Source organism: Cydia strobilella, chromosome 4 (genome assembly GCF_947568885.1).
Source record: "Cydia strobilella chromosome 4, ilCydStro3.1, whole genome shotgun sequence".
NCBI lineage: Eukaryota > Metazoa > Arthropoda > Insecta > Lepidoptera > Tortricidae > Cydia > Cydia strobilella.
Genome location: NC_086044.1, coordinates 15,642,437 through 15,656,938, shown reverse-complemented (window position 1 = coordinate 15,656,938; position 14,502 = coordinate 15,642,437).

The following is a 14,502-nucleotide window of genomic DNA, read 5'->3' as shown; positions in this document are numbered from 1 at the left end:
TCAGTACATTCATCATTCATCCAAGAATTGAGTTTTTGAAATTGAAAAGCATGATGGAAATTTTCCATGGAGCTTAGACGGCTGACAAGAAGCTTACTTTTAAGATATCCTCGCTAAGAAAAATCTATTGGAGATAAATCTGGGTCTGTCGTGGGTTACCTGTTTTGGAAATAAGGTTTCCTGCGATTTTTTTCCAAACCGCTGAAGTAGCATCGTTGGAGGGGGTGACAATTAAGTTGCCCCTTCATACCAAGTAGGTTGGTTAGAGTTAAAGCACTTTAAGCAGTGTAATGCAGGACAGAAAAAAAATTGCAATACTTTTACATATCGCTTCCCGGGCACCATTTAAGTAAGTAGATCGTTTTATCGTAGAGAAACCAGACGCTAGCATGAGTTGCGTTCTCGCGCGCGACTTCATACATCTAGCGCGACTTCAAGTATGGACTGAACTCAGCTCATGCTAGACCGCCAGGTTGACCTTGAACTCGCTCCATGTTTTCAGGGCCTCGCCACGTGAAGTTCTTGGTTAATTCGATTAGATCAAAGAGGATATAATAAGATAGAGCGGTACTGTCATCGTAAATTTTGTAACCACAGTAAATTCACTGCCATCTATCGACACACTTTAAAACTAATAATTTTTAAGAAAAAAAAAACCGACTTCAATGGCGGATGCCGCTGAAAGCATTCTTAGATTCCAGACAATGAAATGAAAAAGACAGCATCTTTTGCCTAATTATGTAGAAAAGGACCCAGTTTTCGAGAAGCATTACGTTTTTGTAAGGGTCGCAGTTCTAACCTAACCTAACCTACTTTTCTGGTAGCATTTCGTTTCTGTAAGGGTCACAGCTCTAATCTAACCTAACCTACTTTTCTGATAGCAGTTCTGTTCTGTGAGAATCACACCCACCCACCAAACCCACTTTTCTAGTAGCATTTCCGGGTCCGGGTCTGGGTACGGATCCGAGTCCGGGTCCGTGTCCGGCTGTCCGGGTCCAGGTTCGGGTCAGAGTTCGGTCCGGGTCTGGGTCCGAGTTGGGGTCCATGTTCAGACCCGGGTCCGGGTCCGAGTCCGGGTCCAAGTTTGGGTTTGGGTCCATTAGGAAGAGAACAAATCGCCAAACGTGAACTATGTGTCATTGAATAGTTTCATTCTGATCATCATCAGCAGTTCCACTTCATCAAATGTCACTTTTTTAAATGTAAATGCTGGATTTGTTGATGAAAATACAAGAGTCACTATATGTATGCCTTTCACATTTGAGGAGTTCCTTCGGTTCCTCGTGGGTCTCATCATCAGAACTCGAGCTTGACAAAAATATGTCTTAAAAACTTAAGTTGCTTAACAAACATAAAGAAGTGGACAAATCGCCAAACGTAAACTATGCGTCATTAAAGAGTTCCATTCTGATCATCATCAGCAGTTCCACTTCATCAAATGTCACTTTTTAAAATGGAAATGCTGGATTTGTTGATATAAATACAAAAATCGCTATATGTATGCCTTTCACATTTGAGGAGTTCCCTCGATTCCTCATGGATCCCATCATCAGAACTCGAGTTTGACAAAAATGTTTCTTGAAAACCTAACTTGCTTAACAAACATAACGAAGAGGACAAATCGCCAAACGTGAACTATGCGTCATTGAAGAGTTCCGTTCTGATCATCATCAGCAGTTCCACTTCATCAAATGTCACTTTTTAAAATGGAAGTGCTGGATTTGTTTATAAAAATACAAAAATCACTATATGTATGCCTTTCATATTTGAGGAGTTCCCTCGATTCCTCATGGATCCCATCATCAGAACTCGAGCTTGACAAAAATGTTTCTTGAAAACCTAACTTGCTTAACAAACATAAGGAAGAGGACAAATCGCCAAACGTGAACTATGCGTCATTGAAGAGTTCCGTTCTGATCATCATCAGCAGTTCCACTTCATCAAATGTCACTTTTTTAAATGTAAGTGCTTGATTTGTTGATGAAAATACTAAAATCACTATATGTATGCCTTTAACATTTGAGGAGTTCCCTCGATTCCTCATGGATCCCATCATCAGAACTGCTTTTTGACGAAAACGGGACCAATCTGTATGTATATACTTACAATCAAAAAAAGAATTTTCATAATCGGTCCAGAAATGACGGAGTTATGGAGTAACAAACATTTAAAAAAAAACATACAACCGAATTGAGAACCTCCTCCTTTGAAATCTTGAAGTCGGTTAAAAATGAAGATTTATAAAAATACTATAAAATGTATTTAAATATGGATAAATGTTCTTTTTGCATTAATTGTTGTTATGATTTTGACCCATGTTCTTTCACTGGCATGCGTTAAAATTGTTAAATAACAAACGAAACCGTCAGCGCCCTCTATACGAGAGTAGGCCAAAGGTAGTGGCGCCATCTGATCGAGAATCAAATTTTCGTGATTTTCGAGGCACGTTTTTTCCTTAGACTGTATCCATCTATTACGGAGTTATATCTATCTTTTTAGATATTTTGGCGTTTAAACGTTCGTTTCTGGACTTCTGAACCCATTTCCAATTGCTCGAGCAGGCGATGCCGGCGCCAGATACTTTTTACAGGGACGGTTTTTGGTGAAGTCTTCTAGAAATCGATTTTCGCTCATGTCGTTGCAGACATGGATATATTTGGTATCAGTGCATTCAGTGTGATGTCCTGAACACAAATATATGAGATGACAAGCGCGAAAGTGGTGGCGGTAGTTGCTGACGTCAAAAAGTCGGCAGTACAAAGTTTTTTTACTTTTTTTTAAATCATACCAAACATAAATGAAAGGGCTTTGTGGGTAGATTTTAACCTGTAAGTATGCCGAATTTCACCCAGTTATTCAGGTTTTTTGCGTGATTTACTAACAAACATTGAGACATGCAAACTTTCACCTATTAATATAGGGATCATTATTTTAATGTGAATCAAAATAGTTTTATGCAATTATGATTAAAATAAAGCGATAACAGTATAAACGTGTACCTACTTATCCGTGGTATAGAGTATACTATATATGGTATACCTTTTGCTTAGGAACTAAGAACTTACATAGGCACCATACGTAACTCCTATCTTTCTTGATTTAAGGCCACGTAGGTTCGTGTTTTTCTCTCACTCTGAGCGTAAGCGAGATGGATGTGGATGCTGGGACCGGGATATCATGGTTTGAATTTTTATTTGTTTGCACGTTTTAAGAAGAAAAAAAAAACGATGAGTTCGATCAAAAATAAAATTAAGCATTTCTAGAAGCAATTTTCATATATATATTTCATAATTTCATAAGCTTTAGTGCATAAATTGTTGAACTACGTTCTTGAACTTTTTCGTTATATAGCGAAAGTCAAAACATCAGGATTTGAATTGATGAAGTCACTAAAGAAAGACCTCTTGCTAAAAGTTGAATTATTGGCAACCGTAATGTTATCTAAAAAAGCGGTATGATTTTTAAAAAACTGTACTCCGAACCAACGGCCCCTAAATAGTAAATACTAATATTTGTCAAGCCTCGTTTATTATGCTAAAATGGATTTTTAACCAGTCTCATTAACATAAGTCTTATCAAGTTTAAAGTTATAAAACCGGTCAAGTACAAATTGAACTCCGGCGGCCGGCCCCAAAAGTTTCCTATATTATCCCGAGTATCGCGCAACTTATAAGTGTACATAAAATTAAATTATACTATACCTATACATAAATATAAATTTTACTTTCTCGCACTAGTGCGTAAAAGAAAACTTTTCGTGCATATGTCGAAAGCTTAAAGGGCCATATGTACTGTGACTGTAAAACGTTGTACGCGCGATACACGTGCGAATAGGTAATTCGCAACTCGGGTCGATTTAAAACACTGCGGTCGTGTTTTAATTTTTCGCCACTCGTTTCAAATTTGCTCTTTTCCGCACTTGTATCGTAAATAACTGGTGCTACTTTCTCGCACTAGTGCGTAAAATGCACTTTTTGTGCATATGTCGAAAGTTTATTTTTCGAAATGTTTGAGCCGTGCACGCAGTACATACTATACAGTGCTGACTAGCAGCAGAAGTTGCTAAGCGGGCGAGGTGTTCAAAATGACCTTGACACGCTCTTATTCTCTTAACAATCAGATAATTTTGAGCACCTCGCCCGCTTAGCAAGTTCTGCTGCTAACTGTACGTCACCCAAGCGGTGAGCAAGTTTGGGTCCAAACGAGTGCGGAGAGATCCGAAGTCCGCGTATGATGACGGGGTACCTGGGCAACCTGGGGGCTAACGCGTCGTACATGGACGAGCAGGGGTTCTACCTGACCGGAGACCTGGGATATTACGACTTTACGACCAACACAGACAGTTACACCTGGTGGACAGGATAAAAGACATGATTTTGTTCATGTCCTATACGGTACGATCTGCGATATTTTTTAATTATATGTATTATCAAAGAGAATAGATAGTATAGAGGGTTATTGTCATAATAAATTTTGTAGTCACAGTAAATTTACTGCCATCTATCGACACACGATTAAAACTAAAAATGAAAATGTTTAAAAATATCAAAAAATTTACTTATATGTCGACGCGCAGGTGATATAATTAGTAAATTCAAATAATGGTCGATTATATGACGTGCTTGCTATTTATCATAAGAACTTGTAGCAAACTTAAGTAAGAAGTGTTTTTTAACCGACTTCAAGATTTCAAAGGAGGAGGTTCTCAATTCGGTTGTTTTTTTTTTATGTTTGTTACTCCGTAACTCCGTCATTTCTGGACCGATTTTGAAAATTCTTTTTTTAATTGTAAGTATATACATACAGATTGGTCCCGTTTTCGTCAAAAAGCAGTTCTGATGATGGGATCCATGAGGAATCGAGGGAACTCCTCAAATGTTAAAGGCATACATATAGTGATTTTAGTATTTTCATCAACAAATCAAGCACTTACATTTAAAAAAGTGACATTTGATGAAGTGGAACTGCTGATGATGATCAGAACGGAACTCTTCAATGATGCATAGTTCACGTTTGGCGATTTGTCCTCTTCGTTATGTTTGTTAAGCAAGTTAGGTTTTCAAGAAACCTTTTTGTCAAGCTCGAGTTCTGATGATGGGATCCATGAGGAATCGAGGGAACTCCTCAAATGTGAAAGGCATACATATAGTGATTTTTGTATTTTTATAAACAAATCCACCACTTCCATTTTAAAAAGTGACATTTGATGAAGTGGAACTGCTGATGATGATCAGACTCTTTAATGACGCATAGTTCACGTTTGGCGATTTGTCCTCTTCGTTATGTTTGTTAAGCAAGTTAGGTGTTCAAGAAACATTTTTGTCAAGCTCGAGTTCTGATGATGGGATCCATGAGGAATCCAGGGAACTCCTCAAATGTGAAAGGCATACATATAGTGATTTTTGTATTTTTATAAACAAATCCAGCACTTCCATTTTAAAAAGTGACATTTGATGAAGTGGAACTGCTGATGATGATCAGAACGGAACTCTTCAATGACGCATAGTTCACGTTTGGCGATTTGTCCTCTTTGTTATGTTTGTTAAGCAAGTTAGGTTTTCAAGAAACATTTTTGTCAAGCTCGAGTTCTGATGATGGTAGCCATGAGGAATCGAGGGAACTCCTCAAATGTGAAAGGCATACATATAGTGATTTTTGTAATTTTATAAACAAATCATGCACTTTCATTTTAAAAAGTGACATTTGATGAAGTGGAACTGCTGATGATGATCAGAATGGAACTCTTTAATGACGCATAGTTTACGTTTGGCGATTTGTCCTCTTCTTTATGTTTGTTAAGCAACTTAAGTTTTTAAGAAACATTTTTGTCAAGCTCGAGTTCTGATGATGGTATCCATGAGGAATCGAGGGAACTCCTCAAATGTGAAAGGCATACATATAGTGATTTTTGTATTTTTATAAACAAATCCAGCACTTCCATTTTAAAAAGTGACATTTGATGAAGTGGAACTGCTGATGATGATCAGAACGGAACTCTTCAATGACGCATAGTTCACGTTTGGCGATTTGTCCTCTTTGTTATGTTTGTTAAGCAAGTTAGGTTTTCAAGAAACATTTTTGTCAAGCTCGAGTTCTGATGATGGTATCCATGAGGAATCGAGGGAACTCCTCAAATGTGAAAGGCATACATATAGTGATTTTTGTAATTTTATAAACAAATCAAGCACTTCCATTTTAAAAAGTGACATTTGATGAAGTGGAACTGCTGATGATGATCAGAATGGAACTCTTTAATGACGCATAGTTCACGTTTGGCGATTTGTCCTCTTTGTTATGTTTGTTAAGCAAGTTAGGTTTTCAAGAAACATTTTTGTCAAGCTCGAGTTCTGATGATGGTATCCTTGAGGAATCGAGGGAACTCCTCAAATGTGAAAGGCATACATATAGTGATTTTTGTAATTTTATAAACAAATCAAGCACTTCCATTTTAAAAAGTGACATTTGATGAAGTGGAACTGCTGATGATGATCAGAATGGAACTCTTTAATGACGCATAGTTTACGTTTGGCGATTTGTCCTCTTCTTTATGTTTGTTAAGCAACTTAAGTTTTTAAGACATATTTTTGTCAAGCTCGAGTTCTGATGATGAGACCCACGAGGAACCGAGGGAACTCCTCAAATGTGAAAGGCACATATAGTGATTTTTGTTTTTTATCAACAAATCCAGCATTTACATTTAAAAAAGTAACATTTGATGAAATGGAAACTGCTAATAATGATCAGAATGGAACTCTTCAATGACACATAGTTCACGTTTGGCGATTTGTTCTCTTCCTTATGGACCCAGACCTAAACTTGGACCCGGACTCGGACCCGGACCCGGGTCTGAACATGGACCCCAACTCGGACCCGGACCCGGACCGAACTCTGACCCAAACTTGGACCCGGACAGCCGGACACGGACCCGGACTCTGATCCGGACCCGGAAATGCTACTAGAAAAGTGGGTTAGATGGGTGGTTGGGTTTTGAACTGCGATTCTCACAGAACAGAACTGCTATCAGAAAACTAGGTTAGGTTAGAGCTGTGACCCTTACAGAAACGAAATGCTATCAGAAAAGTAGGTTAGGTTAGGTTAGAACTGCGACCCCTACAGAAACGAAATGCTACTAGAAAAGTGGGTGGGTGGTTTACCTCCTTTTCTACATTATTAGGCAAAAGATGCTGTCTTTTTCATTTCATTGTCTGGAATCTAAGAGTGCACCATCAACAATAAGTGAACTTTCAGCGGCATCCCCCATTGAAGTCGGCTTTTTTTTCTTAAAAATTATTTTTATTCTAAAGGTATCCTCAGGCGAATTGGAGGTCGTACTGCTGGAGCACCCGGCGGTGCAAGAGGTGGCGGTGGTGGGCAAGCCGACCGATGTGGACGGAGAAATGCCCACCGCCTTCGTGATGCTGCAAGACGGCGTCGCCGCCACGGAGGCGGAGTTAGTTAGTACTAACTCCTAATTATCTAAAGGATGATCCTTGAGCGTAACATGCTTTTGGCAAATTGTCATGGTCACTAAAGCGGTAAAGGTATGTTGAGATGGTTTGGACACGTGGAAAGAATGAGTGAAAAAAGGCTAACAAAGAGAGTGTATAAGGGAGAGGTAGAAACGGGAGTTGGAAGGGGCAGACAGACCTCGGCGGACTTTCTCTGATCAGACCGGGGAAATCCTGAAGAAAGGTCAGGTCAAGAGCACCCTAAACCGGCGAGCGTGTATGAGGAATGTTATGAAAGTGAAGGAAGCGAAAGAGGTAGTCAGGAGTGCGTTATTTTAAACGTCAAACTTGCTGGTAGACAGTATAATAAGCGTTCATCGCACCTATATAATACTTTAAACAAATCACTAGATATATACCCAAAGCTACAATATGATGTAAAAAATTGGTTGGAAGATAAAAACTACGATCAGGTGGAAGACTTACTAGGATATGTAGCCTAGCCTAGCCTAACCACACACACACACACACACACACACACACACACACACACACACACACACACACACACACACACACACACACACACACACACACACACACACACACACACGCACACGCACACACACACACACACACACACATCCCCCTCCCTCCCCATATAACCATTCCGGTCGCAGAATCATCAAAGTAGTAACTAAATGTCAGATGTGTCGAAACGGTGTCGTAACCTAGGTACACTTTGCGACTGTGTTCAGTTTTGGTAACTTAGTGTGGTCGCCGTGTGCACACAATGTGACCAGAATTGTTTCAGTAACTAAGTGTCGTCGCCGTGTGTACACTTTTCGGTAACAAGGTGTCGACACATTGTGTACACTTTGCGTTCAGTTTGTGACCAAATCTCTACACAATGTGTCGTAACGGTTACTGAAATGTTTCGAAACATTGTGACCGCAAATGACAATATAAAATACCTCTTGAAAACCAAGGTTTGTCAAACTGTCCATTAATAGCAGTGTTGCCAGATCGTCCCAAATAGGACGATTTTCCGTCCTTTTTAATGCCACACCGTCCCTTTGTCGTCCCTTCCGAACTACCGTCCCTTTTGGGCATCGAGCGTCCAGTATAAAAGATTTTATGCCATGTTGTCAATGATTGACGTTATGAAGTTCGGGTCTCTACCTTCTCTTAGCACCTATCCTTTTGAAGGTATGCTTTACAGTATTAAACACCTGTTACGAAAAGGGGACCAACCATTGGCGCAAGTAGCGAATCGCATACAAGAACTGTCGAAGTTGAATATAGTTGAATATAAAAAATCAGATCCCGCCCTCAAAAACGAAATTTTACTGGAAACTGGTGAAAAAGTTTTTAAGACAGTCAGAATTAGTAAAAAATACTCGATATCTAAAAACAATAAGGACAAGTGGTTTCTAACTACTGACAAAAATTTAACAGAAATGCAATACGCTACTTGTGTAGAAGGAAAAATAAAAGTCTTCGGCGGGAATATAAAAAACAAATATAATTTTTTTGAGTTGCCATTTATATCATTAAACATAAACATATATGCCACAGCGCTCATTTATGAAACTGAAGAATTGAGAAAATATAATTTAGACGACATTAAATGCAAAGTTTTTGCTATGGATTGCAATACCGAAATGGTATTCTTTCCAATATTATCAACGCTTCGATAAATAAACATTAATTATTAACATTCTCTAAGCATACTTTTTTTAACCCTTATCTTGGCAAGGCTCAAAATTTTTTAAATTTTAATATTTGTTCAGTGGTTGACCATACTAAACTATTAAAAAATAACAAGAAAAAAACCAGGGTTTTCCACTTTACGAGTTTTCGCCCGGAGGCTATTCGTCATTAAAATCGGTTCGTGGCTCGCAGTCTATATATTATATCACAACCATCCGTTTGTACTTATTTAATACTTATTTAAATCTTAAACTACTAAAACGAATTGCTGAGATCATTATACAGGATAATTAAAAATTAACGACTTAATTATATTAGGTGTTCTAGTGAGATCCTCATAGATAAAGAAAACATATTTTGTACGGCCTCACTTTTTGTATGTACTTTATATGTAACAATATGTGAAAAATAAACTTTTAAGCCAAAAAAAACGTCTGGACACAATTCAAGAATCACCAATATAGTACCATGTTTTGTATGGAAAAATAAAAATAAAAAAAGCTTTAAATGATCTAAAATGACTTTTCACTAGACTTCTATTCACCGGGATATAGACCGTGATTACCTTTTGTATTGTTTTTGAGCTCCCGATATCCCCGATATGATATAATGAGGGTAGACAGAGCGCAGTCTACACAACTTTGACACCCACCCGCTATGGCCGCTATCTTCAGTCACCCGTGAATAAGATGCATGTAACTGCGTCGAAATATCGGGAGCTCAAAAACAATACAAAAGGTATTCACGGTCTATATAGGTAGTGAAACTAGCCGTGAATCATTCAAAAGTTTTATGACAAAAACAAAAAATCTGGACACAATTTAAGAATCACCCGATTGCGTCGAGGAATCATTTGTATTTTTGTTTGTTTTATTTCCTTCTTGCTTCTTTTCTTTGTCATTTGTATTCTGTAGCAATTGGTTAGATCTGAAAATAAAGATAACTTGCGGTTACGTTGGGCAAAAAACTATGTTTAGTTTGTTTTTCTCGGGGCAAAAGGAACAGTATTAATATGCAAAATAGTAAACAGAAATACCAAAACAAAAAAGTCACAAATTTTTACGCAAATAAATCGTACTTTTTTGGTCTATCACTATAATTTCTACGCCATTATAGGATATTTTTGAACCGCTCATACGAAAAGTACGTAAAATCGTACTAAAATGTGCGATTTAGCCAAAAAGTACGATTTTAGTACGGTTTTGGGCGGGGTACGTTTTAAGTACACCGTATGCTATTCAAAAAGTACGTAAAATCGTACTAAAAGGTACGATCTGGCAACACCGATCTGAAAACAAATGAGTACAAAAAGCCATTTTGCAAATCCAGTAACTTTGTTACTACTTTTGACATATGTCTACACAGTGTCTACACAGAGTCGTAACATTGCGACTACTTTGTGACTGGAATTTTTCTCATATTTTTACATCATAATTACCAAGTTTAGTAGTATGTAAAGCGTTATTTTTATTATTTAGGTATAGTATATGCATCGGAGCACTAAAATTGCATCAAATAATGTAGTTATGAACACATGCACTAAGAAGTAAATAATTTCATTTCTGGCTAAACTAAAATCGCGCGTTGATAAAATTACACCTAGTTAATCAAATCACTCGAGCAGTTTAATTTCCCATAGTATTTAAAGCCATAATGTAATATAAATGCAAACAATAAATACTTACGTCTTATAAATCCTTCTTAGCGATGGCGTTTGTCACTTGTTTATTTTTATTTAAGTATATTTCCGGGACTTCCGGTTCGAGCGCCATCTTGATAGTTAGCATCGTGATTAATTACTTTGTTTTTTGCTTATTAATATTGTTTAAAGTGTAATATCGATAGCTTATTATACAGTAAACTAATGTGGTAGTGTGCAGTGAATGGAGAATTAATTTTGAAGCGCGTTTAACCAACATCTTGGAGTCAACGGCCGGTAGTCCACGTGCTTCTTGTAAAGTCTAGCTATCGATTTACAAGAGCTAACAAATCACCGTACACTGTCTTGTACAACCGTACAATTTTTGTCGTTTGTAAACCTCTCAATACCTTGATACTGGCGAAATAGTCCCACTGGGCTGAAGCCATAATTTTAAAAGAAGAAGAAGAAGAAGAAGAAGAAGTATATTTCCATCTGACAGTTCCCATTTGAAACGAACAAAATGAACGAATGATTTTGGGATAACTAGTCGCAAACTGGTAACAATGTGTGCACACGGCGACGACACTTTGTGACTGAAATGTGTCTGTGTCGAGCCTTCCCCATTTTGGTAACGACGACGTAACGGCGACCACACTGCGACCGTTTTGTGACCGGAAAATACTGTGTCGACGCAAGATGTGTCTACACCACGAATTAATAAACTCCGTGGTTAGGGTCCTAGCACAGGTTATTTTGTAAATAACTTAAAAGGAGATACCAGCCACTGTAATATTTGTAAAGTTTTTGAATGCAATAAACAATTTTGAATTTTTAAATTTTGAATTTTGAAACTGCAACATGGATCTGTAACATGGATCGGTCATGAGGGGTGGGGCGAAATGACCGAACGGGATAGTCTTATGTATCTTTCAGTAGTAGTGACAGAGAGCAATATATTACTTTTTGTCTTTGTCATAGTTTCACTTTTCCACCGCTGCCACAACCGAAATTGTGGCAAACAAATAAGAACGTGACATGTCATGCTTCTTCGTTGCTTGTTTAATTATTGTTGTTTTCTATTTTCTATGAAATTGTGCTTTCTCTTATAAAACATAGTGATGGTTAGCGTTTTGAATTGATAAAATAATGGTGAATTGTTCTGTAATAGGCTGTAATAGCCGCTCTGAGCAAAAATATGAGAACATAACCTTTCACACGTAAGAACGGTATTTTACACCTTCCTCTTAACGCAATGTGTGAGAATAACATCGTAAAATTACGTTACACTCAAAGCAATGTAGAATCAAACGATTTCAATAAAAATATCACAATTATTTACGCAAATTAACAAAACATTATTTGTAAAATTATCCGCCCAAATTACGTAGGTTGTTTGTGGTAATATGTCAGCTACTCAGACGAGTCTGAGGTCAGCCGTTTTTAATCTTCTTCTTAATTTAGCTGCATAACAATCATGTTAGGGATACCAGATGAAAATATCATAATTTTATGGGTAATTTTGACCTAAGTTTTTTCGTATTTCTAATTCCAAAAAATAAAATAAACAAATGTTGTGAAGATTAAATGTGGTGTATATTAATTGGTGTGAATAATCTGATTGTGATTTCATAAAATTAAAACTCATAATACATTTTATTTTACGTTTTATTTACTAAACGTGTTTAGTTTTGTACCACCTGCGCTGCGCGAATTATAGGAGGTATTTCATTGTTCATACGCCTAAAAAGAACGGCCCATTGACATTTTATTCAACAATTTTAATACCGTCAAACTTTGCCTCCAGGGTAATCGCCCCAACGTGATATCAAATATTGGGGTAATTTTTACCAATATGGTATCCCCACGTTTATGACGTCATCTATGTCTATCCCTTACGGGCGCACGCGGTAGGCCGCATCTATGTAATGCTAGGTCTATGCGTATAAAGAACGCACTATGTGTACTATCAAAATCGTTGCAGACTTTTCTTGGTCTAACTCTACCTAGCTATAATATTTCTACAATTAACAATATTGACACAATTGTTAGGTTCCAACATCGCATCCGTAGTTAATTTTATACTTTGTCAAGGGACTGTCTCATTTCGAGCGTAGAAGGAGAGAGTCATACTCTCTTTGTCTTGCACTGGTGCTGGCGCCTAGAAGAAGGGGATGAGTGTAGTTTTTTCAGTTCTTATTTACTGACAAGATTTGCTTGACCAACTATAGTTTTATGTTTTATCTTAATATCACATTGTATGTAAATGTGAACGCGTCTTATTAGTGGGAGACCTTTTAAAAAAAACTTAAGCGCGATGCGCGGGAAAATGTGACAGATCAGAACTTCAGAACTATGGATGGTATAGAAAAGATGCCAACCTCTTATGGCAGAATTGTTGCAAAAGTGACCGCTTTCAGCTTTAAATAATAGTTCCTGATCTCTCTAGTGGCGCTAGTTAGGCTCTGGGACATGAGTATAACATGAACCATACAAGCACATACAAGGCAACAAATAACCCGACCAAATTACGTAGGTTGTTTTTGGTAGTATTTCGGTGTATGGTGGCGCCGCCTAATTACTGTTTTTTGATGGACACTTTTCATACATAGAGATTTGGCTCCTTTATATAGTCTCCATGTTCAGAACTTCAGTTCTGAACATGGCCTCTTCAGAGGCCATTAAAAAAAAACGGAAGAGTAGACGCCGCTGTGATACTTACATAATTAAAAAGAGATTTGTGATTTATCTTATGCCGGCATTAGCTGTAAACTAGATGGATGGATATTGTGTGAAGCGGAATTGATAATGTACAACCAATAAAACAAGGATCCTAAGGAGATTATATAATTTTTACCCGAGCTTTCCCCATATTATATAGACGACTAGACGTTTTCGTATCCAATAAATGGATCTTTAATGTTGTTTCGAACTTTGTACATGTTATTTGTGCAATGTTTACGTTTAGCTCTTGTTTTTGTTATTGAAAATTGACACGCATACGCAATACGCATTGATATTAATTTCATTCATCTTTTGCTCCTAGTTTGGTTTTTCCATAAATTACCGAGCACTTCGTTTTAGACGAGTCATTATACGTGTGGTATTTGATTACGCTTAGTTGCTACGGGTCCGAGGTCGTTCTTTATACTGGTTCCTGGTTCGCCTTACTGAGCCCGAAGACGCATTACAAATAACACGCGTTTAAAATGACTGAACGACTTTAGGTATGATAATACTATTACTAAGTGCCAGTTGCACCATCCGCACTTGACAGCCTGATCAACGTCACCCGGCGCGCCGCGGCGGTTTACTATGAAACTTTCCATACAATACAATTTAGCGAACTCTTTAATGGTATAACATTTAAAACTTTCGCGGTTTGAACACATATTAAATCACATTTAGAAATGGGTCTATCGCGAATTTATTTTGTTACCTTTATTTACCGACGTTTCGACACAGGTTTCACTGGTCGTGGTCGCGGCTAACTGACAATAATTAACAATAACTACCAATAATTAGTAATAACTGTGTCGTACTATTGACAACAATTAACTTTTATGTGTAGTGGGTAGTTTGAAAATGTGATGTCTACCTCAAACTTTAAATGCACTTTTCGTGGGGTAGTCACACAAATCTCTGTTTTGACATTTTGCTGGGACGTCAGTTAGCCGCGACCACGACCAGTGAAACCTGTGT